At 46.2% G+C, this 25,216-nt stretch overlaps 1 protein-coding gene and 1 non-coding gene across 6 annotated transcripts in view; one reads left to right on the forward strand and one right to left on the reverse strand.

Annotated features, from left to right (window-relative positions):
• Positions 1-25,216, forward strand: part of PPARD (peroxisome proliferator activated receptor delta) — an 86,542-nt gene that overhangs the window by 5,111 nt on the left and 56,215 nt on the right. Inside the window, exon 3 of one of the 5 annotated variants that reach the window (XM_017957820.3) lies at positions 929-1,018. The exons of 2 other annotated variants lie outside the window; for them this stretch is intronic. The gene's annotated coding sequence lies outside the window, so the exon portion shown is untranslated. Of the gene's footprint in view, positions 1-928; positions 1,019-23,219; positions 23,307-25,216 lie in introns of all 5 variants that reach the window. 2 more of the 5 variants (XM_017957821.3, XM_021937166.2) reach the window with 2 other exon arrangements.
• On the reverse strand, positions 3,200-3,334 carry LOC116275562. The gene has a single exon (XR_004184679.1). It is a non-coding gene; the product is annotated as a small nucleolar RNA SNORA16B/SNORA16A family (small nucleolar RNA).

The following is a 25,216-nucleotide window of genomic DNA, read 5'->3' on the forward strand; positions in this document are numbered from 1 at the left end:
CACTGCAACCTCCTTCTGGGTTCAAGCGCTTCTCCTGCCTCACCCTCCCGAGTAGCTGGGACTACAGGTGCCTGCCACCATGCCCGGCTAATTATTGTATTTTTAGTAGAGATGGGGTTTCACCATGTTGGCCAGGCTGGTCTCAAACTCCTGATGTTGGGTGATCCACCCGCCTCGGCCTCCCAGAGTGCTGGGATTACAGATGGGAGCCACTGCACCCATCTGGGAACAAATATTTTTGAGTGCCAACTATGTGCCTGGCACTTGGGAAATGAGAGTAGTAAAAAACAGATCCAGTCGCTGCCTCATGGGTCTGTGGTTTGCTGGTATATATGCGAGCTGACCATAACACACAGAATTGTTTCTTCCATCTCTGCAGGGGTAGGAGGTTCTCACCAAGAGTCTGAACAATGCTCTGGGTTTCCCATTGCTGTTTCTATGTTCTCAGGATGCCTGGCAGGTTTTATAAACTCTCAAAGTGAAGCTCCAGGGAATACAATGTTCATTGTCCTCTTTGGAAGGCTGGGTTGTGGGTCCCTGCTGGGGGCCGGGGAAACGTGGGCCTCCTGCCTGCTTTGTTTTAATCTCTGAAGTTCAGTGGTTCCAGTAGCTGTTTGTGGGCTTCACTTCCCCTTCTCTGCCTTTAACACCCTGCAGGTTTTCCTGTTGTCAGACAGGGTGGTGAGTCCCTGTGTCTCTCTGTCCGTAGGGGTCAGGTTGTTTGCAGATCTTTCAGGAAGGTCCTGGGTGGGGTGGCCCTCCTGCTTTCAAACCCATACCAAGTGCTTTCCTCTGAAGGGAATGTAAGGGAAGAAGAAGCGAGGAGTTTCAGAGGCTTCTGAGGTTCCCCAAGAGGGAAGAGGTCGAACTACCCCTTGAGCAGGGAGAGCTACTAAGTTGAACTGATTTGCTTTGTCATTTGCTTTAGCAGCAGCTAGGCCCAGTGGCAGCAATTGTACATGCATTTCCAGGGGTCAGTTGTCCAGTTCATCCCTGAACCTTGAGCTCTCAGTCACAGGTAGGAGCTTTGCCTTGCTTTGCCTCCCGTCCCCTCCCCTCCCGTCCCCTCCCCTCCCCTCCCCTGCCCTGCCCTCTTGATGGGGTATTGCTATATCACCTAGGTCCAGGGGTGTGTCCAGTCTTTTGGCATCCCTGGGCCACATTGGAAGAATAATTATTATCTTGGGCTACACATAAAATACACTAACACTAACAATAGCTAATGAGCTAAAAATAAAAATGGCAAAAGAATCTCATGTTTTAAGAAAGTTTACGTTATTTGTGTTGGGCTGCATGCAGTCATGGGCCGTGGGTTGGATAAACTTGGCCTACCTAGGCAGGCCTCTCACCACAGCCTCCCAAGTAGCTGGGACTACAGGTACACACCACCGTGCCTGACTAGTTTTTTTTTTTTTTTAATGGGTACGTAGTAGTAGGTGTGTATATTTATGAGGGTACATGAGATGGTTTGTTTTTTTTTTTTTTTTTTTTGAGACGGAGTCTCACTCTGTTGCCCAGGCTGGAGTGCAGTGGCCAGACCTCAGCTCACTGCAAGCTCCGCCTCCCGCGTTTACACCATTCTCCTGCCTCAGCCTCCCGAGTAGCTGGGACTACAGGTGCCCGCCACCTCGCCCAGCTAGTTTTTTGTATTTTTTAGTAGAGACGGGGTTTCGCCGTGTTAGCCAGGATGGTCTCCATCTCCTGACCTCGTGATCCGCCCGTCTCGGCCTCCCAAAGTGCTGGGATTACAGGCTTGAGCCACCGCGCCCAGCCCTTTTTTTTTTTTTTTTTTTTTAATTTTTGTTTTTGAGACACAGATTCACTCTGTCACCCAGGCTAGAATGCAGTGGCCTGATTTCAGCTCATTGTGACCTTCGCCTCCTGGGTTCAAGCCATTCTTGTGCCTTAACCTCCTGAATAGCTGGGATTACAGATATATGCCACCATGCCCAGCTAATTTTTGTATTATTGGTAGAGATGGGGTTTCACCATGTTGGCCAGGCTGGTCTTGAACTCCTGACCTCAGGTGAGCCACCTGCCTTGACCTCCCAAAGTCCTGGGATTACAGGCGTGAGCCACTGCGCCCGGCCCATTAGATGTTTTGATATAGGCGCGCAATGTGAAATAAGCACATCCGGAAGAATGGTGTATCCATCCCCTCAAGCATTTATCTATTGAGTTGCAAACAATTCAGTTACACTCATTAAGTTATTTAAAAATGTATAGTTATTATTGACTATAGTCACCCTGCTGTGCTATCAAATTGTAGGTGTTACTCATTCTTTCTGTATTTGTTTTGTACCCATTAACCATCTGCACCTACTCCTGCAGCTCCTCACTACTTCCCAGCCTCTGGTAACCATCCTTCTACTCTCTGTGTCCATGAGTTCTATTGTTTTGATTTTTAGATCCCACAAATAAGAACATGCAATATTGGTTTTTCTGTTCCTGCCTTATTTCATTTAGCATAATGACCTTCAGTTTCATCTATGTTGTTGCAGATGACTGGATCTCATCCTTTTTTATAGCTGATAGTACTCCATTGTGTATATGTACTACATACTCATTTGTTGATAGACACTTAGGTCACTTCCAAGTCTTAGCCATTGTAAACAGTGCTGTAGCAAACAGGAGTGCAGATCTCTTCAGTATACCAATTCCCTTTCTTCTGGGTATATACCCAGCAGTGGGATTGCTGGATCATATGGTGGCTCGATTTTTAGTTTTTTGAGGAACCTTCAAACTGTTCTCCATAGTGGTTGTACTAATTTACATTCCCACCAACAGTGTATAAGGATTCCCTTTTCTCTACATTCTCACTAGAATGTGTTATTCCCTGTCTTTTGGATATAAGCCATTTCAAATGTATTTATTTAGAGATGGCATCTGGCTCTGTCACCCAGGCCTGAGTGCGGTGGCATGATCTTGGCTCACTGCAATCTCTGCCTCCTGGGTTCAGGTGATTCTCGTGCCCCAGCCACCCAAGGAGCTGGGATTTATAGGCATGCGCCACTACACCTTGCTAATTGTATTTTTAGTAGAGATGGCATTTCGCCATGTTGGCTAGACTGGTCTCGAACTCCTGACCTCAGGTGATCTCCCTGCCTCAGCTTCCCAAAGTGCTAGGATTACAAGCATAAGCCACTGCAGCACGCCTGGCCTATTTTTTTTTTTTTTTAGTTTTCTAATTTTACAATGGAACTGTATCTTCCCAAAATGTTGCAGATGAGTTACAAGAAACAGAATGACAACTATCAAGGAAAACTGTCACTCTGGGCTCCTCTTTGACCACAGCAGCTATGTAGAAACCACTGCAGCTTTGACAAGGGCCACTGATATAGGCTGTTTTAACTGGGGTGAGACGACATCTCATTGTAGTTTTGTTTTGTTTTGTTTTGTTTTGAGATAGAGTCTTGCTCTGTCGCCCAGGCTGGAGTATAGTGGCGCCATCTTGGCTCACTGCAACCTCTGCCTCCCAGATTCAAGCAATTCTCCTGCCTCACTCAGCCTCCCAAGTAGCTGGGACTCTAGGTGCCTGCCACCACACCCGATTAATTTTTGCATTTTTAGTAGAGACAGGGTTTTCCCATGTTGGCCAGGCTGTTCTCAAACTCCCGACCTCAGGTGATCCACCCACCTCAGCCTCCCAGTTCTGGGGTTACAGATGTGAGCCACCGTGCCCGGCCTCATTGTAGATTTGATTTCCATTTCTCTGATGATGAGTGATACTGAGCACCTTTACATATGCCTGCTTGCCATTTGTATGTCTTTCTTTTTTTTTTTTTTTTTTTTGAGATGGAATCTTGCTCTTGTTGCCCAGGCTGGAGTGCAACGGCACAATCTCGGCTCACTGAAACCTCTGCCTCCCAAGTTCAAGTGATTCTCCTGCCTCAGCCTCCTGAGTAGCTCGGATTACAGGCGCCCGCGACCATGCCCAGCTAATTTTTGTATTTTTAGTAGAGACGGGGTTTTGCCATGTTGGCCAGGCTGGTCTCGAACTCCTGACCTCAAGTGATCCGCCTACCTTGGGCTCCCAAAGTGTTGGGATCACAGGCATGAGCCACCACACCCAGCCTGTATGTCTTCTTTTGAAAAATGTCTGTTAAAATCTTTTGCCCATCCTTTTATCAAATTACTAGTTTTTTTCCTATAGAGTTGTTTGAGCTCCTTATATATTCTTGTTATTTACCCCTTGTCAAATGGGTAGTTTGCAAATATTTTCTCTCATCCTGTGGGTTGTCTCTTCACTTTGTTGATTGTTTCCTCTGCTGTGCAGAAGCTGTTTAATATGATGTGATCCCATTTGACCATTTTTGCTTTGGTTGCCTGTGCTTGCGGGGTATTGCTCAATAAATTTTTGCCCAGACCAGTGTCCTGGAGATTTTCTCGTATGTTTTCTTGTAGTAGTTTCATGGTTTAAAGTCTTAGATTTAAGTCTTTAATTTATTTTGATTTGGTTTTTGTATATGGCAAGAGATAGGGGTCTAGTTTCATTCTTCTCCATGTGAATATCCAGTTTTCCGAGCACCATTTATTGAAGAGACTGTCTTTTCCTCAGTGTATGTTCTTGGCACCTTTGTCAAAAGTGAGTTCACTGTAGGTGTGTGGATTTGTTTCTGAGTTCTCTATTCTGTTCCACTGGTCTATGCATCATTTTTTTTTTTTTTTTTCTGAGATGGAGTCTCTTGCTCTGTTGCCCAGGCTGGAGTGCAATGGCACGATTGATGTTGGCTCACTTCAACCTCTGCCTCCCGGGTTCAAGCAATTCTCCTGCCTCAGCCTCCCAAGTAGCTGGGATTACAGGCATGTGTCACCACGCCTAGCTAATTTTTTGTGTTTTTAGTAGAGGTGGGGTTTCACCATGTTGGTCAGGCTGGTCTCAACCTCAGGATCACCTGACTTCAGGTGATCCGCCCACCTCGGTCTCCCAAAGGGCTGGGATTACAGGCATGAACCACCACGCCTGGCCAAAAGATGGCTTATTTTGAACTCAACTTTAGAATATTATAAAACAGTATTCTCAAACTTTTTGGCCTCAATATCCCTTTAGATTCTTTTTTTTTTTTTTTTTTTTTTTTGAGACGGAGTCTCACTCTGTCGCCCAGGCTGGAGTGCAGTGGTGGCACAATCTCAGCTCTCTGCAAGCCCTGCCTCCCGGGTTCACGCCATTCTCCTGCCTCAGCCTCCTGAGTAGCTGGCACTACAGGTGCCCACCACCACGCCTAGCTAATTTTTTTGTATTTTTAGTAGAGACAGAGTTTCACCATGTTAGCCAGGATGGTCTTAATCTCCTGACCTCGTGATCTGCCCACCTGGGCCTCCCAAAGTGCTGGGATTACAGGCGTGAGCCACCATACCTGGCCCCTTTAGATTCTTAAAAATTATTGAAGACCCCAAGGGCTTATGTTTACCATGTTTGAAGTTGTAATAGGCTGGGCGCGGTGGCTCACACCTGTAATCCCAGCACTTTGAGAGGCCGAGGCTGGTGGATCACTTGAGTCCAGGAGTTCAAGATCAGCCTGGGCAACATGGTGGGACCTGTCTGTACAAAAAATACACAGATTTGCTGGATGTGGTGGCATGTACCTGTAATCCCAGCTACTCAGGAGACTGAAGTGGAAGGATTGCTGGAGCCTGAGAGGGGGAGGTTACAGTGAGCCAAGATTGCACTACTGCACTTAGCCTGGGCGACAGAGCAAGACCCTGTCTTTAAAAAAAAAAAAAAAAAAAGGAAGAAATTAAAACAGGAATTTTTAGAAGTTACTAATTTAAAAAATCATTTAATAAATGCACTACATGCAATCATAAATGACTTTTTAATGAAAATAACTATTTTTCAAAACAAAGCAATTATTGAAGGGAGTGATGTTGTTTTACATTTTTGCCAGTCTTTTTTTGTGCCTGATTTAATAAAAGACAGCTGAATTCTTACCTCTGCTTCTATATTCAATCTCTTGTGGTATGTTGTTTTGTTTGAAAGACATGATGAAAAATCTGGCCTTACACAGATACGTGATTGAGAAAGGGAGGAGTATTTTAATAGCCTTTGCAGATCATGTGGGTATTCTTCTATTCTTCTTTGATACTATACTAAACTCAACAAATAGTAGTTTCTTAAAGGTTAGTTGCAACATGGAGTTTGAAACCTTACCAATAGACTTTTCATACTTCGTGCTGTTAAAATCCATTGGTCTATCTTGCACTTTGCATGATCTTTTTCTTTGAATTGGTCATTGGGAAATATTGTTTCACTATATAGATCTTCCAAATGTTGACACATTTTATTTTACAATATCAAAAAATCATATTCGTTAATATCACCACTGACCTCATTTTTAAAAAGTCTTTAAGTATTGGGAAGCTGTCAGGCTCACAGTGGTCAATACATGTTTTCCAAATTTGAATTTTTTCTTGAAAGCTTGATTTTTATCATTGGTAACATACTGTTAGTTCTTTTGTTTGATTTTATTTGAGATAAGATCTCCCTCAGTCACCCAGACTGGAGTGCAGTGGTGCAGTCATAGCTCACTTGCAGCTTCCAACTTCTGGGCTCAAGCAATCCTCCTGCCTCAGCCTCCAGAGTAGCTAGGACTACAGGTATGTGCTACCACGCCCAGCTCATTTTAAAATTTTTTGTAAAGATGGTGTCTTGTGATCTCGCTACATTGACCAGGCTGGTCTTGAATTCCTGGCCTCAAGTGATCCATCTGCCTCAGCCTCCCAAACTGCTGAGATTATAGGCATGAGCCGCCACACCTAGCCTTTTTCTTTTTCTTTTTTTTTTTTTTTTTTTTTGAGACAGGATCTCACTCTTGCCCAGGCTGGAGTGCCATGGCACAATCTTGGCTCACTGTATCTGGCCTTGACTTTCAGGCTCAAGTGATCCTTTCACCTCAGCCTCCCAAGTAACTAAGACTACATGTATGCACCATCATGCCCACCTCATTTTTTAACTTTTTGTAGAGATCAGGTCTCCCTGTGTTGTCCAGGCTGGTCTCAAACTCCTGAGCTCAAGCCATTCATTCCTGCCTTGGCCTCCCAAAGTGCTGGGATGAAAGGCATGAGCCACTGTGCCCGGCCAGTTCTTTTTCTTCTCTTTTTTTTTTTTTTTTTGAGATGAAGTCTCACTCTGTTGTCCAGACTAGAGTGCAGTGGTGTGATCTCGGCTCACTGCAACCTCTGCCTCAGAGGTTTTGAAGCAAGGAGTGATGGTGTTAATATTACAAAAAGGTAGATTAGGAATGGAGATAGAGTGGATAGGTAGAGGACTGCAGTAGTCTAAGTGTAAGGAAATTCTTCCTCACATTAAATCTGAGTTCCTCTGGTTGCCATTTAAGTGCATTGATTTTGATATTTCAGCCACACAGATTAAACACCCAGAGCCAGGGTGGAGTAACCCATCCCTACCCCATATCCATTTAGGGCTGTTGATGCACAGGAGAGATTAAAAGAGTTCACAAACTTTAGAAGGCAACTAAATTTAGGTTTTATTGTCAAAGCACATAAAAAGTTAAGCATAAATTATTCAAAAATAAAAAGCAAGAAAGGTGAAACTTCATTTAACACCACTAACCATGTTTCAAATACACTTCAGTTTCAGTATTATAGAAGCAAGGTGTAGAGCAAGAAGGAACAGGGAGGACAGATTAGAGAATGGTAGGAAGAGGGACAAAGGTAGGGGAAGAGAGGAGTTAGGAGGGGCACACAGCAGAAAGAATTTGAGGGAGGAGGTCAGATTGGAGCAACTACTTGAAGCTGAGAGAAGGCTCTGTATGGGGCTAACATGTTAGCAAAGAGCTGGTGCCTTCTGTGTTTCCCTGGGGCACCGGCTTCTGGGTTTTAGCATCTGGTATCCTCACCCTTTTTTAAATACAGTCCCCAACTTATGATGGGGCTATACTAAAAGGTATCTTTACAGTGATGTAAAAGCGATACACGTTCAGCAGAAGCCCCATCCTTTAGAACTCATACAACCATTCTTTTTTTTTTTTTTTTTTTGAGACGTAGTCTCACTCTTGCCCGGGGTTGCAGTGCAGTGGTGCGATCTCAGCTCACAGCAACCTCTGCTTCCCGGGTTCAAGCGATTCTCCTGCCTCAGCCTCCTGAGTAGCCGGGATTACAGGCGACTGCCACCAGGCCTGGCTAATTTTTCTATTTTAGTAGAGATAGGATTTCACCATGTTGGCCAGGCTGGTTTCTAACTCCTGACCAGGTGATCTGGCCACCTCGGCTTCCCACAGTGCTGATTACAGGCGTGAGCCACCATGCCCCGGCTCTCATACGACCATTCTGTTTTTTCACTTTCAGTACAGTATTCAATTACATGAGATTTTCAAAATTATAAGATAAGCTCAGTGTTAGATGATGTTGCCTGTAGGCTAATGGAAATGTTCTGGCACATTTGCAGTAGGCTAGGCTAAGCTATGGTGTTCGGTAGGTTATGTATATTATGTGCGTTTTTGACTTGTGACATTTTCGACATATGATGGGTTTGCCCTTATCGTAAGTTGAGGAACATTTGTAGCCCTTTCATTGTCTGTGAAGAGGCCTGAGTGGGTTTTGTGCTGGAGATCTAGGTATGACTCAGCTCCAGTGTTGACTGGCCTTCTAACCATGGGCTTGTGACTGAATGTCCTGAGCCTTCATTTTCTTCCTTGTGAAGATTAAAATGAACCTCAGGAAATGGTGGTTTGTCCCCTTTCTGTCAAGCTGGGTTCTGAGGGGGTGAGCCCAGGTAGAAGTGACTTCTGAACCAGCCCATATTTACAGGCTCGGGCATAGGGAGCCCAGCCTCAGCCTGGGAGCCTCGTCTTCCATTAAACAGCTCCTGGTGTTTAGGGGAGTGCGTCGCAGCACCGCTTTTTTTCATTTAAGTCCTGTCTTCCAGCCAGGCGCAGTGAATCACTTGAGGCCAGGAGTTTGAGACCAGCCTGGCTATCGTGGGGAAACCCCATCTATACTAAAAATACAAAAATTATCTGGGTGCGGTGGCGCATACCTGTAGTCCCAGCACACCAGAGTTCAAGACCAGCCTGGGCAACATGGCGAAACCCCGTCTCTACAAAAAATACAAAAATTATCCAGGTGTGGTGGTACATGCCTGTAGTCCCTGCTCCTTGGGGAGCTGAGGCAGGAGAATCACTCAAGCCGAGGAGGTTGAGGCTGCAGTGAGCCATGTTTGCGCCACTCTACTCCAGCCTGGGTGACAGAGTAAGACCCTGTCTCAAAAAAAAAAAAAAAAAAAAAAGAAAAAAGCCCTGTCTTTCTTTTTTCTTATATAATTTTTTTAAAATCAGAATCACAGTGGATTCAGAGAGAATCCCCCCAAAAATTATTTTACTCCTGACTTCTACCCAGCCTCATCGTCACCTCAGCAGCTCTCCTGAGAACATTACTAAGTTCTCCACAGCTGATGGCAGCTCAGCTTGGAAAGAGTTTTTTCTCTTCTAGGACAATACTGAAGGGAGGTTCCCAAGTGGTGTGGGAAAACTGCTTCATGCTTAAGTTCACTTCCATATCATGATACTAAAAGGTATCTCACAGCTGATTTTCATTGCTTTCATTTGTGATCTGCTAGGACCACTTGATCCTTATCACTGCTTTTGGCACACCCCTCGTCCAAGAATTGTGATCGCAGAGACAGAGTTCCTTGCCACCAGTCCGGTGGAAGTACAAGCCAACTTTGCTCTCCAACTGGCAGCAGTAGCTGAGCAGGCCAGCCTGCATTCTCCTCACAATCATGCTGTTCTCAAGTTTGTCAGAACCCAGAGCTCTACTCATTACCCCCTTTTCCAAACAAGCAAGCAAAGCATGCTCTTCCTTTGTTTCCCTTAATTGCCTAAAACATCTCCATGTTCATAGCTGTTGACTCTCTTTGCCTCCTAGTTCCTGTTCCTCTGGTGTAGAATTTCTCAGCCCTAGCACTGTAAACATGTTGGGCTGGATAATCATCTCTTGTATGGGCAATTTGTGCATTGTAGGATGTTGAGCAGCATCCCTGGCTTCTACACACTAGGTGCCAGTGACACTCTTCTCCCCTCCCCAGCTGTAACACCCAAATGTCTGCAGACATTGCCAAATGTCCCCTAGGGGGCAACCCTGGTTGAGAGTCACTGCTCTGCCATTTCTTCACTAAATATGCTGGTCAGCTGGGTCCACTGGCTAACCTCACACCAATAAACCTGGTAATAGAAGCATATTGTTCTTACATTAGAAGTTTACCCTCTTCATTCATCTCACTGGGCCTTTAAGGGCTTCGGGGAGGAGTGATGGGAAATGGTTCACAATTAACAGCATATTCCAGCTAAGTAAGAAAGCATATGATGTCTGTACAACATAGGAGAGTGTCCACAATGTGCAGCTCTTTCCTGGAGCAGTTATGTTTCTCAGGGTGTGCTTCTCCAAGTCACTTCATGTCTGGTTAGAAGCCACCTTCCCGTAGCATCCAGAGGTGCCATGTAGCAGCCAGAGGTGCCATGTGTCCATATGTGCATCCAGGGTTGGTCACAGTGTGCAGATTGCCATTGACCTGCCCATTCCTAGAGTTTGACCCGGTGGTCATGGCACTCTGACCACATCAGTTTTCCTCTCCAAGCCCAGATGGGTTCTCAGAACCCTCCACCCCAAGCTGCAGTCATGAGATGCGGCACTTATCTGCCATCCTGATCTAGAGCTTGTTCATGTGGTCCAGACCATTTCTTGGCAGCCCCCACTCCTATGTAAAAGCCTTTAGGAAAGTGCAGAGATCCTGATGGATTCCCTTGACCCTCAGCACACACATCCTGGAATGTACTGCTCAGCAGTCCATCGGGGGCTTCAGGCTGGAGAAGAGAAAATTACCCTTCCCTTTCAAGGAGGTCCTCCGAGGGCCAGAATGCTCAGTTCCATAAAATTAACTCTCCACTGCCTACTTTTTTTTTTTTTTTGAGTCATAGTCTCACTCTGTTCCCCAGGCTGGAGCGCAGTGGTGTGATCTCGGCTTACTGCAACCTCCGCCTCCTGGGTTCAAGCCATTCTCCTACCTCAGCCTTCCGAGTAGCTGGGATTACAGGCATGCGCTACCTCACCCGGCTAATTTTTGTATTTTAATAGAAATGGGGTTTCAGTATCTTGGCCAGGCTGGCCTCAAACTCCTGACCTCCAGTAATCCACTTGCCTCAGCCTCCCAAAGTGCTAGTATTACAGGTGTGAGCCACCATGCCTGGCCTGCTGCCTATTTAAATAGCAAACAGTTACAGTTAAAGAAAGACCCTGGCCTGGGGGCTGCCAAGGCTCCCAATCTGACACTTCTTTCATGTAGACCAGGGATCTGAACTGTGTTTCTTCCAGACTTTTGGAGCTTGCTTCCTTGGTGGTAAGCTAAATAGTGGCCCCCAAAATATACCCCTTTATAACCCCTGTAACCTGTGAATATTATATGACATAATGGACTTTGCACGTGTGATTAAGGATCTGGAGATGAGGGGATTATCCTGGATTATCTGGGTGGGCCCCTGAATGCAATCCCAAGTGTCTTTATGAATGGGGGCCAGAGAGAGAATGGATACAGGAGAAGGAGGCAATGTGACTACTGCAGCAAGATGCTACACTGCTGGCTTTGGAGGTGGAAGAGAAGGCCAAAAATGCAACGAACATAGCTTTGGAAGCTGGAAAAGGCAAGGAAACTGTTTTCCCCTAGAACCTCTGGAGGAAGTGCAGCCCTGCCAACACATTGATTTTAGCCCAGTGAAACTAATTTTGAATTTCTGACCTCCAGAACTGTAAGAGAATAAATGTGTTTTGTTTTAAGTCGCTAAATTTTTGGTAATGTGGTAATTTGTTACAGTGCAATAGGAGACTAATATAAGGCTCATCTGCCTCCAGGTGCAGGTGGTGGCCTGGCTGATCCCTGTTCTTATTTTAAGGCGTCCCTCTCATGGCACAAGGAGAGCATAGGCCCAGCCTTTCCCTGAACCAGTATTTGAAACAGTCTGCACTTTGGGGGAACCTGTTGGGGAGTTCTTGGGAGCAAGAGAGAAAGCCTCATATGGTACCCGATCCTTGCTTTGGAACTCTCCCAGCACCTTCAGTTCTTTCAGACCAGTGAGGATGTAGGATTATTAAAATCTGATTCTAATTCCATCTTCCCCTCTCCTCTTCCATTTATTCGATAAATGTTTATTGTGTACCTCCTATGTGCTAGGCAATGGGGATGAAGGGATAAACAAAGCAGATAAAAAAATCTCCTGCTCTCGTGGTAACTGAGGTGGGGGAAGGGAGGGAGTCAGCGTTAAGTCAACAGCATGTGAGATGGCTTCAGATGCTCTATAGAAAACTAAGCAGGAAGGAGGGTGTGGCAGTTTCACATAGAGGGCTGGGGAAGGTCTCACCACGAAGGTGACATTTAAGCAGAAGGAGAGTGAACTATTGTGGGAAGAATCTCGCAGGCAGAGGGAAAGCAAGTTCCAAGGCCCTGTGGTGGAACACAGCTGAGGTGTTCAACGCATAGTGAGGAGGCCAGCGTGGCTGGACAGAGGGAGGGAGGGAGGAGACTAGGAAATGAAGTCAGAGACGAGATTGGTGGCCCTGAAGTGCCATAACAGCTTTTACTTTGCTTGGCATTTTGCCCCTTCCTTCTCCTCTCCTCCCCCTCACACAACCTCACGAGTTTTAGGCCCGTGTTCCTCAGTTCCTTTCCATGGGATATTTATCACATCATACTGAGGGACTACCAGCAGGCAAACATAGTCACTTAAAAATATTAGAAGAGGGGGAGAAAGCAGCCTCCTCTTTCTGAATGATGAAAGCAGTTCCACGTCAGTGTTGGCATGGCACTGTGTATCTAGCAGTGCAGGCTGGCCATTCACTGCGCAGTTCTGGGGAGTTTCTGAGAGGTTCCCTCCATGGCCTTCTTCAGCCCACGAGGAAGTCCAGACCCCCCGGCTCGCTGTTTCTTTCCATTTCACCCCTGTTCGTCTCCCCAGTGCGACTCCCACAGCTGACTTTTATCCCCACCTGTGTCTAATCGCCTTTCCATGGCAGAGCCGGTAGATAACCTGGTAACGATCTGAGTAGAATATGGCTTCCACATGTTGAATGCATTATGCTAATCACTACATATATCACTTTGATTCACACAACAACCCTAAGAGGTAGGTACCATTGTACCCCTTTTAGAGATTAGGATACTGAGGCTCAGACTGGTTAGGAAAATTGTCTAAAGTTGCACAGCTAATGAATGGCAGAGCTGGGATTTGAAACCAAGTGATTAAAGCCCATGTCTTTGATCACTGCATAGCAGGGACTTCTAGGAAGGATGGCTGGCTGGATCTAATTGTTCCAGTTTGGAAAGTACCTGCTTGACTGGCCAGACTGCTGTTGGCTTCAGAAAATAGCAGTCTCTTGTTGGTCACTGAGCAGAGGCAAAATTTTGGCAGGCCTTAGGGCCTCCTGCAGAGTCTCATTCCAGGTCAGTGGACAGAGGAGGCCCTGAGAATAGTCGTGCATACTGGCTCCCTGGATCTCCTCCAAGATAGTAAGCAGCCCCTAGAACCACAAGAAACTGAACAGCCAAGCTGTGGGCCCAGCCTGTAGGGTGGAAGGAACTCTTAAGAGAAAAAAAACAATCTCTGCTGTGATTAATCAGCGGCTTCAGTCTGGTGAAGTGAAAAGAGAAAGAGAAGCTGGCCCAGATGTGCACGCAGGGAGAGAAATAAGGGAGGGAAATTGCCTTTATTCAGGTTCTCCCTTAGGCAGTCGTTAGCCCACGAATGAGCTCGCCTTCCTTTTACACCATCCTGCAAGAGGTGGGTATGGGTAGTCCCATTTTACAGACAACGTGTAGGATCAGAGAGGTTAAACAACTCGCCCAAGTCAAACAGCTAACAAGTGGTGGAATTGGAATTTGAGCCCTGTTCTTCTCAGTTCAGTAGCTCTACTGTTCTTGCTGATGTCACCTCAGCCTCGGTAGTTATGCAAGTGTTGCATCCACAGGCTTGTGAGCAGAGGCTGAAAGGGAGCCAGGGCTCTTAATACTTGCCCTCCCAACATGGGCCCTGCCTAAGCTAGCAGGACTCACTATACCCAAACCAGCAGTGGCATTATATTTTTCTCTTTTCTTGCACCTTACCATCCTTGATTTATTTTTAGAGAGCCTTTTCTATTTCTGTTCCTGTTTCTTGGCTTGGATGCAGGGGCTGGGGTGCAGGAATGGCATTGGAAATCAGAAGAGGCAGGCATAGATGGCATCTCACTGGTGGCCTTGGCTGGTCTCTGGGAACTGTGCCCATCTGCCTGCCCTGCTGGCTCCTCCTCAGGCCAGCTGTAGGCCCCAGGGATCATAGAGCTCGGGTAGCTAGAGGCTGGGAGGGCAGCCGAGACAGAAACAGCCACACTTCTCATTTCTTTGGCTTCTCAGAGGGGAATGAGCTTCCTCCTGGAACACAGCAGGAAGTAGCTCACTGGCTCTTTCTCAGGGTTAGGTTACGAACTTCTAGGGAATATGGGGTAGTGCTTAAGAGCCAGACTCTGTGGGGCATGGGGGTGATAACTGTAGACCCTCCACCCCTGGGGATTCAATGAGCTCATACATGTAAAGGCACAGAGGAGGCACTCATTGAATGATTATTGTTTCATTACTGTCATTAGACCCTCAGCACCCAGCACCATAGGTGGATGCCAGTCATTATTGGTTGGACCAAACAACTTCAAGGCAGCTGGGCATGGTGGCTCACACTAGCAGTACCAGCACTTTGGAAAGCCAAGGTGGGAGGGTCACCTGAGGTCAGGCATTTGAGATCAGCCTGGGCAACATAGTGAGAGCCAGTATGTATTTATTTAAAAATTTAAAATAATATTTAAAAAAAGAAAAAGAACTTCAGTGTTATTTTTGTCTTCCTCTTCATCTGAACATTAGCTTGAGTAGGTATTAACTCGAGTCCAGTGATTGTCTGTGGAGCCCCCCAGGGTACTTCCCGGTGACAGCAGCCTAGAGTGTGCTCCTGCCAGCCCCTGCCTGGGCCCTGGAAAAGGCAGGGAGGTGCAGTAAGGAATCTTCTGATCTGAGGATGCCTGTAACCCCCAAACCTTATGTTTACTTTTACACCTTGCTGAGGCTCTGGCTTTTGGGTCTGAGCTCTGGAGTGGTACGGGTCTGTGTCCCATGGCAGCAGGTGGTTCTGGGTGTTGGGCATGAGGTGATGGAGAAAGGGCTTGCCACTTGCAAGCTGTTTATCTAACTAGTAACAAACAGTGGATGACACCTTTAGAAAACTGTATTTGGGAGGTTTGAAATTAATCAAATGCCACCAATGGCTAGGATTATAGGAACTGGGGAACTGACTTTTTTTAGAATGTGGGACTGGCACTTAGGCATAAGTTTTCATGCATGTGGTTTTTAATTTAGTTAAAAATGTTTTAGTTATATAAATAATGCTCATTTGTTATAGATCATTAGAAAATACAGATAAGCACTGAGAAGAAAAAAGTAATATATAATCACACATAAGTGGCTGCTTTGATATATGTTTTTTTTTTAACCTGGGTTCTTTTCAAATTGTGTATACCTAGTTATTTTTTCTGTCTTTCAAAATGGGATACTGTTTAACATTTACTTTTGTGACTTGCCTTTCCCATTTTTCAGGTGGTTTCGTGGTGTCTGCTTGTCCTCCGACCTCCCCTCCCACTTGTGGGAAAGGCATTTGGCCTGGAGGGAGGCACTTGGGAAGAACTGTCTGGTTGTTTCTTGATGTTATTGCCAAATGTGCAGAGGGTAGAGAGGTGCACCAGGTCTTACTCTGCCTCTCCCCATGTGTGTGTCTCCCCCTGTCCCTGTCCAGCACCCCATCTGCTCTGCCTACTCACCAATCCTGCCTTTTTTTTTTTTTTCCCTTCCATACAAATCCAGAAAAGGATACCACCTCCAGTCTGAAGGTTTCTTTCTATGGCTTTTAGGGATGAATCTCTCAGGAGCTTAGAAAAAAAGGTGCACAGACAGTAGATGGGAAGGGTAATGCCAGGGCTGGGGGTGGGAGTCTTGGGAAGAGCAACTGAGAGGAGGGCCTGGGTCCCTGGCTCTATCTTGAGTCAGTGAGAAGAAGCTGCTTGGTTGATAGGTTGGGGCAGGGCAGGCAGCAGGTGACTGCAGGGACCTTTCTGAAACAGCAAGCAAGCTGGCCAGGAAGAGACCTGGAGAATAAGGGGCCCAGATAGGGGCCAGACATAGGGGTGAAGAAAATGTGTCTCAGTGGCACCTGCTTCTCCACCCTGGCCCCACTCTTTCCATGATCTTTCCAGAGATTCTCTCTCTTTCTGCCTGATCTGCTTCCCTCACCTGGTAGTGCCCAGGCCAGTAGTTCAACACATCGGGTATATCTGGCTACTGTGCTCTACTGACACCTGTGTGGCAGCAGCTGCACAGTTTCTTGGCACCTCCTGGGCAATAGGCAGGGATCCAAGCATAGAGGAAGATGTTCCACGCATCAGTAGCTCAGATTCCATTCTAGAAAAGCATTGCAAAGCAAGGGAGAAAATTGAAGATGAGGTATTTTGTGAGGAACAAGCTATGCCTCCCTGTCACTTCTTACAGAATAAAATGGGGTCTCTGGCAGTAGGCAAGGAGAAGGCCTCTCTGAATCCTGAGGGTAAGTGGGAGTTGGCTTCTCAGGTCTTTTCTGGGCCACTTTGGCCTGCACACAGGTTGGGCTAGGAATTCATGCTTAAAAGCAGGCAGATTTCCATAAGCTGTGCGTTCCTGTAGGCCTGCCTGGATCATACCTGTTCTCCTGTGATCACAGGCCTGGTGAGACCCGCTGACAGGGCAGGATAGCTTCCTGTGCGTCCCCTCAAAGCCTGCGCCACCCCCTCTCCCTTCACCGCTCCCGAGCTATAATTAAGTTCCCATGTGAAACCGTATCCCTCAGCTGACACACGCTTGTTACCACAGCCCTGGCCATTGGACGGCTCATCTGGGGTGACTTCTGGGGCTGGTGCCTCGGCCTCCAGACGCTGTCCAGTAGGTCTGAGTAGGTGGTGTGGACCCACCAGGAAAGGGTGGATCCAGTGAGGCGGGGGCCAGGCCTTGCCCAAGAGTCAGAAAGTGGGAAGTCACAGGGGAGATGAAGGGCGAGTGAGCAGCTAGAAAGTGCCAGGGGACACAAAGATGGGGGAGACAGACTGGCAGCCTTTCAGGGCTGGAGGGCATAGACAGGGAGAAACTTCCAAATCACTGAGCCACAGGCAGAATGTGAGCAGTTTATTTTATTTTGTATTCTACATATTTTTATAGCATAAAATCAAGATATATTTCACATAACCAAATTCACCACTTTAAAGTATGCACTTTGCTGGTTTTTATATATTAATTGTATTTTATATATTATATTAAATTAATATATGTTATATTAACTGTTTTAAATATTTTATTAACTGTGTTGTTTATATATTAACTGTGTTATATTAACCACTAATTCCAGGACACTTCTGTCACCTAAACAACCCTTTACCTATCAGCAGTTACTCCATCCCCTGGCTGCTAATCTATTTCCTTTCTCTATGGCTTTCCCTATCCTGGACATTTCATATGAATGGAATTATATAATATGTAGCCTTTTGTGTCTGAATAATTTCACTTAGCATGTTTTCGAGGTTATCCATATTGTAGCATATAATAGTACTTTATTCCTTTTTGTGACTGAGTATTCCGTCGTGTGTATATATTCCATTTTATTTATTGGTAAGTTGGTGGACATTTGGGTTGTTTCCATTTTTTGACTGCTATGAACGTTCATGTACAAGCTTTTGTGTGGACATATGCTTTAGGTTCTCTTGGGAATATACTTAGTGAAATTGCTGGGTCATGTAGTATTCCGTGTTTAACTTTTTTTTTTTTTTTTTTTAGATAGTATCTTGCTGTGTCACCCAGGCTGGAGTGCAGTGGTGCGTTCTTGGCTCACTGCAACCTCAGCCTCCCTGGTTCAGGCAATTTCCCTGCCTCAGCCACCTGAGTAGCTGGGATTACAGGTGCATGCCACCACACCTGGCTAATTTTTTTTTGTATTTTCAGTAGATACAAGGTTTCACCATGTTGGCCAGACTGGTCTTGAACTCCTGACCTCAGGCGGTCTCCCCACCTTGGCTTCCCAAGTGTTACTTTTTTTTTTTTTTTTTTTTTTTTGAGATGGGGTCTCACTCTGTCGTCAGGCTGGAGTGCAGTGGCCTCTACCTCCTGGGATCAAGCGATTCTTCTGCCTCAGCCTCCTGAGTAGCTGGGATTACAGGTGCGTGCCACCACGCCTGGCTAATTTTTTGTATTTTTAGTAGAGATGGGGTTTCACTGTGTTAGCCAGGATGGTCTCGATCTCCTGACCTTGTGATCCGCCCGCCTTGGCCTGCCAAAGTGCTGGGATTACAGGCGTAAGCCACCGCACCCGGCCCCAAGTGTTACTCTTTAGGCAGACGCCTGTCTGCTGTACTCACTGGTCTGCACCTTGCTTCACTTATTGTATCTTGGCCATCTTTGCATACTAGACCTGTAGAGCTTCCTTAGTCTTTTTTTTTTTTTTTTTTTTTTGAGATGGAATCTCACTGTGTTGCCCAGGCTGGAGTGCAGTGGCACGATCTCAGCTCACTGCAAGCTCTGCCTCCCGGGTTCACGCCATTCTCCTGCCTCAGCCTCCCGATTAGCTGGGACTATAGGCGCCCGCCACCACACGCAGCTAACTTTTTTTTTTTTTTGTATTTTTAGTAGAGTCGGGGTTTCACTGTGTTAGCCAGGATGGTCTCGATCTCCTGACCTCATGATCCACCTGCCTCAGCCTCCCAAAGTCCGAAAGTGCTGGGATTACAGGCGTGAGCCACCGCGTCCGGCCCCTCATTCTTTTTTTTTTTTTTTAACAGTTGCCTCATCCATTGTATGGTTTTTTTAAAGACAGATTCTTGCTCTGTCACCCAGGCTGGAGTGCAGTGGCACAATCTCGGCTCACTGCAACCTCCCCCTCCTGGGTTCAAGCAATTCTCCTGCCTCAGCCTCCTGAGTAGCTGGGATTACAGACACATGCCACCATGCCCAGCTGATTTTTGTATTCTTAGTAGACACAGGGTTTCACTTTGTTGGCCAGGCTGGTCCTGAACTCCTGACCTCAAATGATTTGCCCATCTCGGCCTCCCAAAGTGCTGGGATTACAGGCGTGAGTCACCATGCACGGCCTGGATGTGCCATTCTCTTATTCATTGATGAATGTGCAGGTGATTTCCAGTCTTTTTTGGCAATGAATAACCTTGTCATTTTGCACACAGATAAACAGATTGACAGTGCTTCTGTGTGATAGGTGCAGTGATGGAGTGGACACTGGAGAACTGGGGAAGGCTTCTAGAGGATACTTAAGAAAGGCTCAGGGTGAGTGAGCACTAGTATCTGAGCGGGCCTTGCAGCCCTGGCAGAATTTCAGCAGGCTGAGATGTTGTAGGAAGGGTGAATATGACTAAAGAAAAGAACAACAGCTGAGGTGTGACAGGGGAAATGAAGAGTATTAGTTATCGATTCCTGCATAACAAATTACCCCAAAACTTAGTGGCTTAAAACTAATTTGCAGTTTCTCTGAGTTAGGAGAGATTTACACAAAGATGTGAATACCAGAAGGTGAGGATTGTTGCCAGCCATTTTAGATGGCTGACTCTAATAGCAAGTTGCAGTAAGGATAGGATTGGCCAAGGCAGCAGATGGAGCCATGATTGTGTACAATCTCACATACGTAGCTGAGAGGTTCTCAGAGATTGATCTGAGAACAGTGGGAGCCATGGAAGGTCTTTGAGCAGGAGAATAATGTGATAGCTGCCATACAGGACAATTAATCTGATAGCATTTACACTAGAGGGGTCAAAATAGAGAGAGATACACAGGCAGAGGCCTAGATTAGGAGATGGCTATAGTAGTGCAGGTGAGAAATTCCTGGCCTGTAGTACTAAATACTTTTTTTTTTTTTTTTTTTTTTTTAAGACAATCTCGCTCTGTCACCCAGGCTGGAGTGCAGTGGCATGATCACAGCTCACTGCAACCTCTGTCTCCCGGGTTCAAGCAATTGTAGTGCCTCAGCCTCCTTAGTGGCTGTGACTAAAGATGTGTACCACCATGCCTGGCTAATTTTTGTGTTTTTAGTAGAGGTGGGGTTTCGCCATGTTGGCCAGGCTGGTCTTGAACTCTTGGCTTCAAGTAATCCACCCACCTTGGCCTCCCAAAGTGCTAGGATTATGGGCGTGAGCCATTGCATCCGGTCTGTGCTAAATACTTTAGCTGCATAATCTCTGTCTTCGAAATGACCACAAAAAGAAGGTATTACTGATTTATAATAATATGCATATGGTCTTGCATATGGCCATACTTACGACTTGCATATGGTCATACAGGTAGTAGGTTGCAGAGCAGCACTCAGGCCTGCCTGGCTTTGATGACCGTGCCTTTTGGTGGCACTGGAAGTGGAAAGGTGGGGATGACTGGGGGGATGAGGTTTTGTCCATTCCCTGGATGCTGAAAGGAAGTGGAGGCGTGTAAGAGGTTGACTCTTTGAACCTGGATGGCTGGGACAAAGATAACACTGTAACAGGAAGAAGAGAGGCCAGAGGGAACACTGGTGTGGTGGGAGAAGGTGAGTTATTTGGGAACGTGGGGCATTTGTTGGCAGGGTCCTTCCCAGTTACAGGGCGAGTATAAATAGTTCCTGTCCTTTGTATATGAAGAGGTACCCTGGCCCAAAAAGACTCTAAATGTGGAGAAAGGATATGGTGGTGTGGTGGTGGTTTGAACATTGGGTTTGCAGAAATAGTGACGGTAACTGGCACTGGTCTGCACTTTAGACTTTCACAGCCCATTCACTTCTTTTGAGACTCACACAACCCTGTTCAGGTTATCATCATTCCATATCTGATTGATGAGGAAACCAAGGCTCAGAAAAATCCATTTGCTCAAGGAGAAACAGTGTTTCAGTTACCTAATGCTGTGTAACAAATCACCTGCGAAACTCAGTAGTTTAAAACAACCACCATTTATCCTTTCTCTTGATTGTGTGAATTGGGCCCAGCTGCTTGGTTCTGCCCCACATGATGTCGGCCGTGCTTGCCCATTTGTCTGTGTTTAGCTGCACTGTAATGTCCAAAGCCGCTTCTCTTTGCATGTCCTCTTATCCTTCAAGAGTCTATACTGAAATTCTTGCAGCATGGCATCTGGGGGCCAAGATGGTGGAAGGCAGTCCTGTTGAGGCCTGGGCTCACGTCCCAGAGCATCACCTCAATCATGTTCTATTGGTCAGAGCTGTACTGGGCCAGCCCAGATTCCAGGGTGGGAACTAGACTCCACCTCTTGATGGAAAGAGTGGCAAAAGGTTTGTAGCCATCTTTAATCCACAGACAGCCGCTAGTGGATACTGGATTTGAACCGAGATCTGTGTGACTCAGACTCAGGGTTCTTCTGCCACTCTATACTGCCTTCATTTCTGCTTCTGGCTCCTTGGGAGTTGCAAAGCTTGCTGGCTCTTCTGTGTGGTTGGAGAGGGCTGATTTTTCTTGTGGTCTCCCACAGTGGAAGTTGTACTAGTCATCCCCCTTTTCACAGATTAGCATCCAAGATCACTGTGTCTTAGGGAACCTTCCAAAATAGGCTTGCTCTGGGGATTTGCTAGCTTCCCCCGAGCTTCAGCAGTGATAGCCAGACATGCATGGAATTTCCCTGTGGAGTTTCCCTTTCTGTGCTTAGTGGCCTTTTGATCCACAGTGCTCACTGGGTGGGATTCCTGCTGCATTGTAGCCAGATGTGGAGGCTAGCCCTATTTTGAGTTATCCCGGATGGTATCCAGCCCAGTGAGTCCCATACTTGACTCAACTGGCATATTCACCGGGGAGTTTTGGGGAAAATGTGGATTCCTGGGCCTTCTTCATGCCTATTGAATTAGAATCCCCAGGGATGGGGTCCAGGAACCTGCCTTTAAAGCTCCCCATTGATTTGGGGGTACAGCCTGGTTGGAAACCACTGACTTCCAGTTGCTGGCACCCTCCCTCAGCCCAGTCATTTCAGAAAGATGCCTTTGAAGTCACTGATCAGAGGAGGCCACGTGGGAGAGAATGATTTGTCCAGAGGGCCTAACACTTCACAACCAGGAAGTGACTCCTGAAAGTGTCCAGGAAGTTTCTGTTTGAATCTGCTCAAATCTTTGATGTTGTTTTGCATGCTTTGATAGTATCTGAGCTTTATGGTGGCTGCTGGGTTTTTTTTCTTTGAAAGTGTTTGCAGAGAGGAGCAAGCTCTTCTAGCAGTCAGCAGACACTCCCCCTAACCAGAAGCTACTTGGTCTGATTTATTTGAAGTATGAAATTCCTCTCCTTGGCTATCTGGTTGGTATCTTTGGTGTGAAGAATATGACAACCCTAGAGATATCTAAGTTAACACAGCAGTTGGACCTTTCTAGTGTTGTGCCTTGGACATACTTAAGGTACACTTGGAAAACTAGATTTTAAAACCGTGGATAATTTGGTTTGCCAGTTAAATAAACTTCTATATTTTAGAATATTTGGAAAATAAAGATAAATATAAAGAAGACCATAAAATTACCTAGAACTTTCCTCTCAGAGGATTTCCATGGTTAATGTTTTGAATGGCTATTCATCCTTCCCCTCATGACCCTTCACACCCCCTCTTTTAGAAAACTATATTGGGCTGGGTGCGGTGGCTCACACCTGTAATCCCAGCACTTTGGGAGGCCGAGGTCAGGAGATCGAGCATCCTGGCTAACACAGTGAAACCCCATGTGTACTAAAAATACAAAAAATTAGCCAGGTGTGGTGGCGGGCGCCTGTAGTCCCAGCTACTCGGGAGGCTGAGGCAGGCGAATCACTTGAACGGGGGAGTCGGAGGTTGCATTGAGCCGAGATCCTACCACTGCATTCCAGCCTGGGCAACAGAGTGAGACTCCGTCTCAAAAAAAAAAAAAAAAAAAAAAATTGAAGTCATATTGAATGTGACTTTTTAGCAGTTTTGTTGAGATACAAGTCTTGAAGTCCACCTGTTGACAGTGTGCAATTTGATGGTTTTTAGTATTTACAGAGTTGTACAATCATCACCACAATCTAGTTTTAGAACATTTTCTTAGTCCCAAAAAGACATCCTATAATCCATTAGCATGCATTCCCACCTCAGTGCCCCACCCCACCTTCACTCCAGCCCAAGACTACCACTCATCTACTTTCTCTACCTACAGATTTACCTGTTCTGGACATTGCATATAAATGGGATCATACAATATGTGATCTTCTGTGATTGACTTCTGTCACTGGACATAATTGTGGTACTGTTTTGAAACCTGCTTTAAACATTTATATCCTAGCAATTTGAATATAGTTTTCAAGAATGCGCTTTTAATAGCAGAGCAGTATTCATTCTTATGAGAATATCTAATCTTATTTAATCAGTCCTGCCAACAGACGTTTAGGTTATTTCTCATCTTTTGCTCTTAGAGCCAATGCTCTCTACACTTAGATATGATTTTGTTGATTTATTGGTTAATTGTCCAAATCCATGACTAGAACAAAAGCTCTTTGAGAGCAGTCACCTTGTCTGTCTCCCCTACTACTTGGCATAGTTCCTGGTATTTGGTAGGTATTCAGTTTTTTTTTTTGTTTTTTTTTTGTTTTTTGAGATGGAGTCTCGCTCTGTCGCCCAGGCTGGAGTACAGTGGCCAGATCTCACCTCACTGCAAGCTCCGCCTCCTGGGTTCACGCCATTCTCCTGCCTCAGCCTCCCGGGTAGCTGGGACTACAGGCGCCCGCCACCTCGCCCGGCTAGTTTTTTGTATTTTTTAGTAGAGACGGGGTTTCACCGTGTCAGCCAGGATGGTCTCGATCTCCTGACCTCGTGATCCACGCGCCTTGGCCTCCCAAAGTGCTGGGATTACAGGCTTGAGCCACTGCGCCCGGCCCAGGTATTCAGTTTTTAAAGTGAGTATATTTGTGTGTATGTGTGCAAATTTTGAATGAATCGAAATGTAAGGATATGAATAAATGTTGCCGTATTGTCAAATTCTAGAAAGTTATACTAATTTACCCTCTCACTGCAGTATAAGAGTACCTGACTCCCTGTTCCTTTGAATCTGGGTTAATTTGTACAGGAAGTCCTGTGATCTTTTGGATGATGCTATTCTCTGACCTGTCGGCCAGTTAATTTAGGAATTGATGCTTATCCCTGTCTGTGGGCCAGGAAGCGTCTGGCTGTTGGGAAACATGGTGGCGTGTGGGAGCTCCAGCCACCCGGGTCCTCACTGTGGCTCCGTGGTATTGTATCGTTTCCTGTTGCCCTTAGAAAGTCTGCATCGTGTTGTCTGGCCACTTCCTCTGTTGTGTGCAGGCATGTTAGGGAGTGAGTAGAGTTGGGTGGGTAAAGTATGTGTAAGAAGATACTGGTTCTGGCTGCTGATTGGAGTGCCTTTTGAAGTCAGGAGAGATGTCACTCTGGAAGTTCAGTGTCTTCAAAAATAGAAATGAAGAAATGCTTCCAGGAAGTCTGATGCAACTGGCCCAGTCTGCCCCCCTCTGAGGGTGGTGGGCACCCACATGGCTGGTAAACGCTTCATGAGTCACCCACTGGCCACAGTCCCTGCTCCTCTCCACACGCTTCCTGTCTGGAAAAGCCTGCTACCCGCCCATGATGAAGAGTCACCCTGGAGAACTTGCCAGGGATGCGGGGCAGGTCTTCCCAGGTCACAGCAGCAGCCTCTCGCTCATAGGTTTCACAGCAGCTCTTCTCCCCAAGATGAGTTGTGGCAACTGTTTTTTAGATAAATATGTGGAATGTATGGTTGGGATTGGAACAGAAAGAGCGGCTAGATGGCAAGGCAGCTCTTACGTGTAGCAGGGAGCTCACGTGAGCCCCATGGTGGGCAGTTAAGGCCCCAGAATTCACCTCCAACAGCTGGCTGCTCATTCTATTCTTCTTCTCATAGTTTTCCCATCATATTTCCCTTGGGGTTTTTCTCCAGGCCTTCCCCTACTCACCCCACACCCTCTCGGAAGATGCTGCCTCATGTAACTTTGCCAAGCTCTCAAGCATTACAGATGCCTTTACCTTCTTTTCTTTGCATCTTAGAAATCACTGATATGTTGCTCTCTCTCACATAGTTGCTCTCTATTATTACTTCAGCAATTGCCAAGTGCCTCCTCTATGCTTAGTACCTTGTCAGACTCGGGGATGACGCGGATGAAA

Source organism: Papio anubis, chromosome 6 (assembly GCF_008728515.1).
Source record: "Papio anubis isolate 15944 chromosome 6, Panubis1.0, whole genome shotgun sequence".
Lineage (NCBI taxonomy): Eukaryota > Metazoa > Chordata > Mammalia > Primates > Cercopithecidae > Papio > Papio anubis.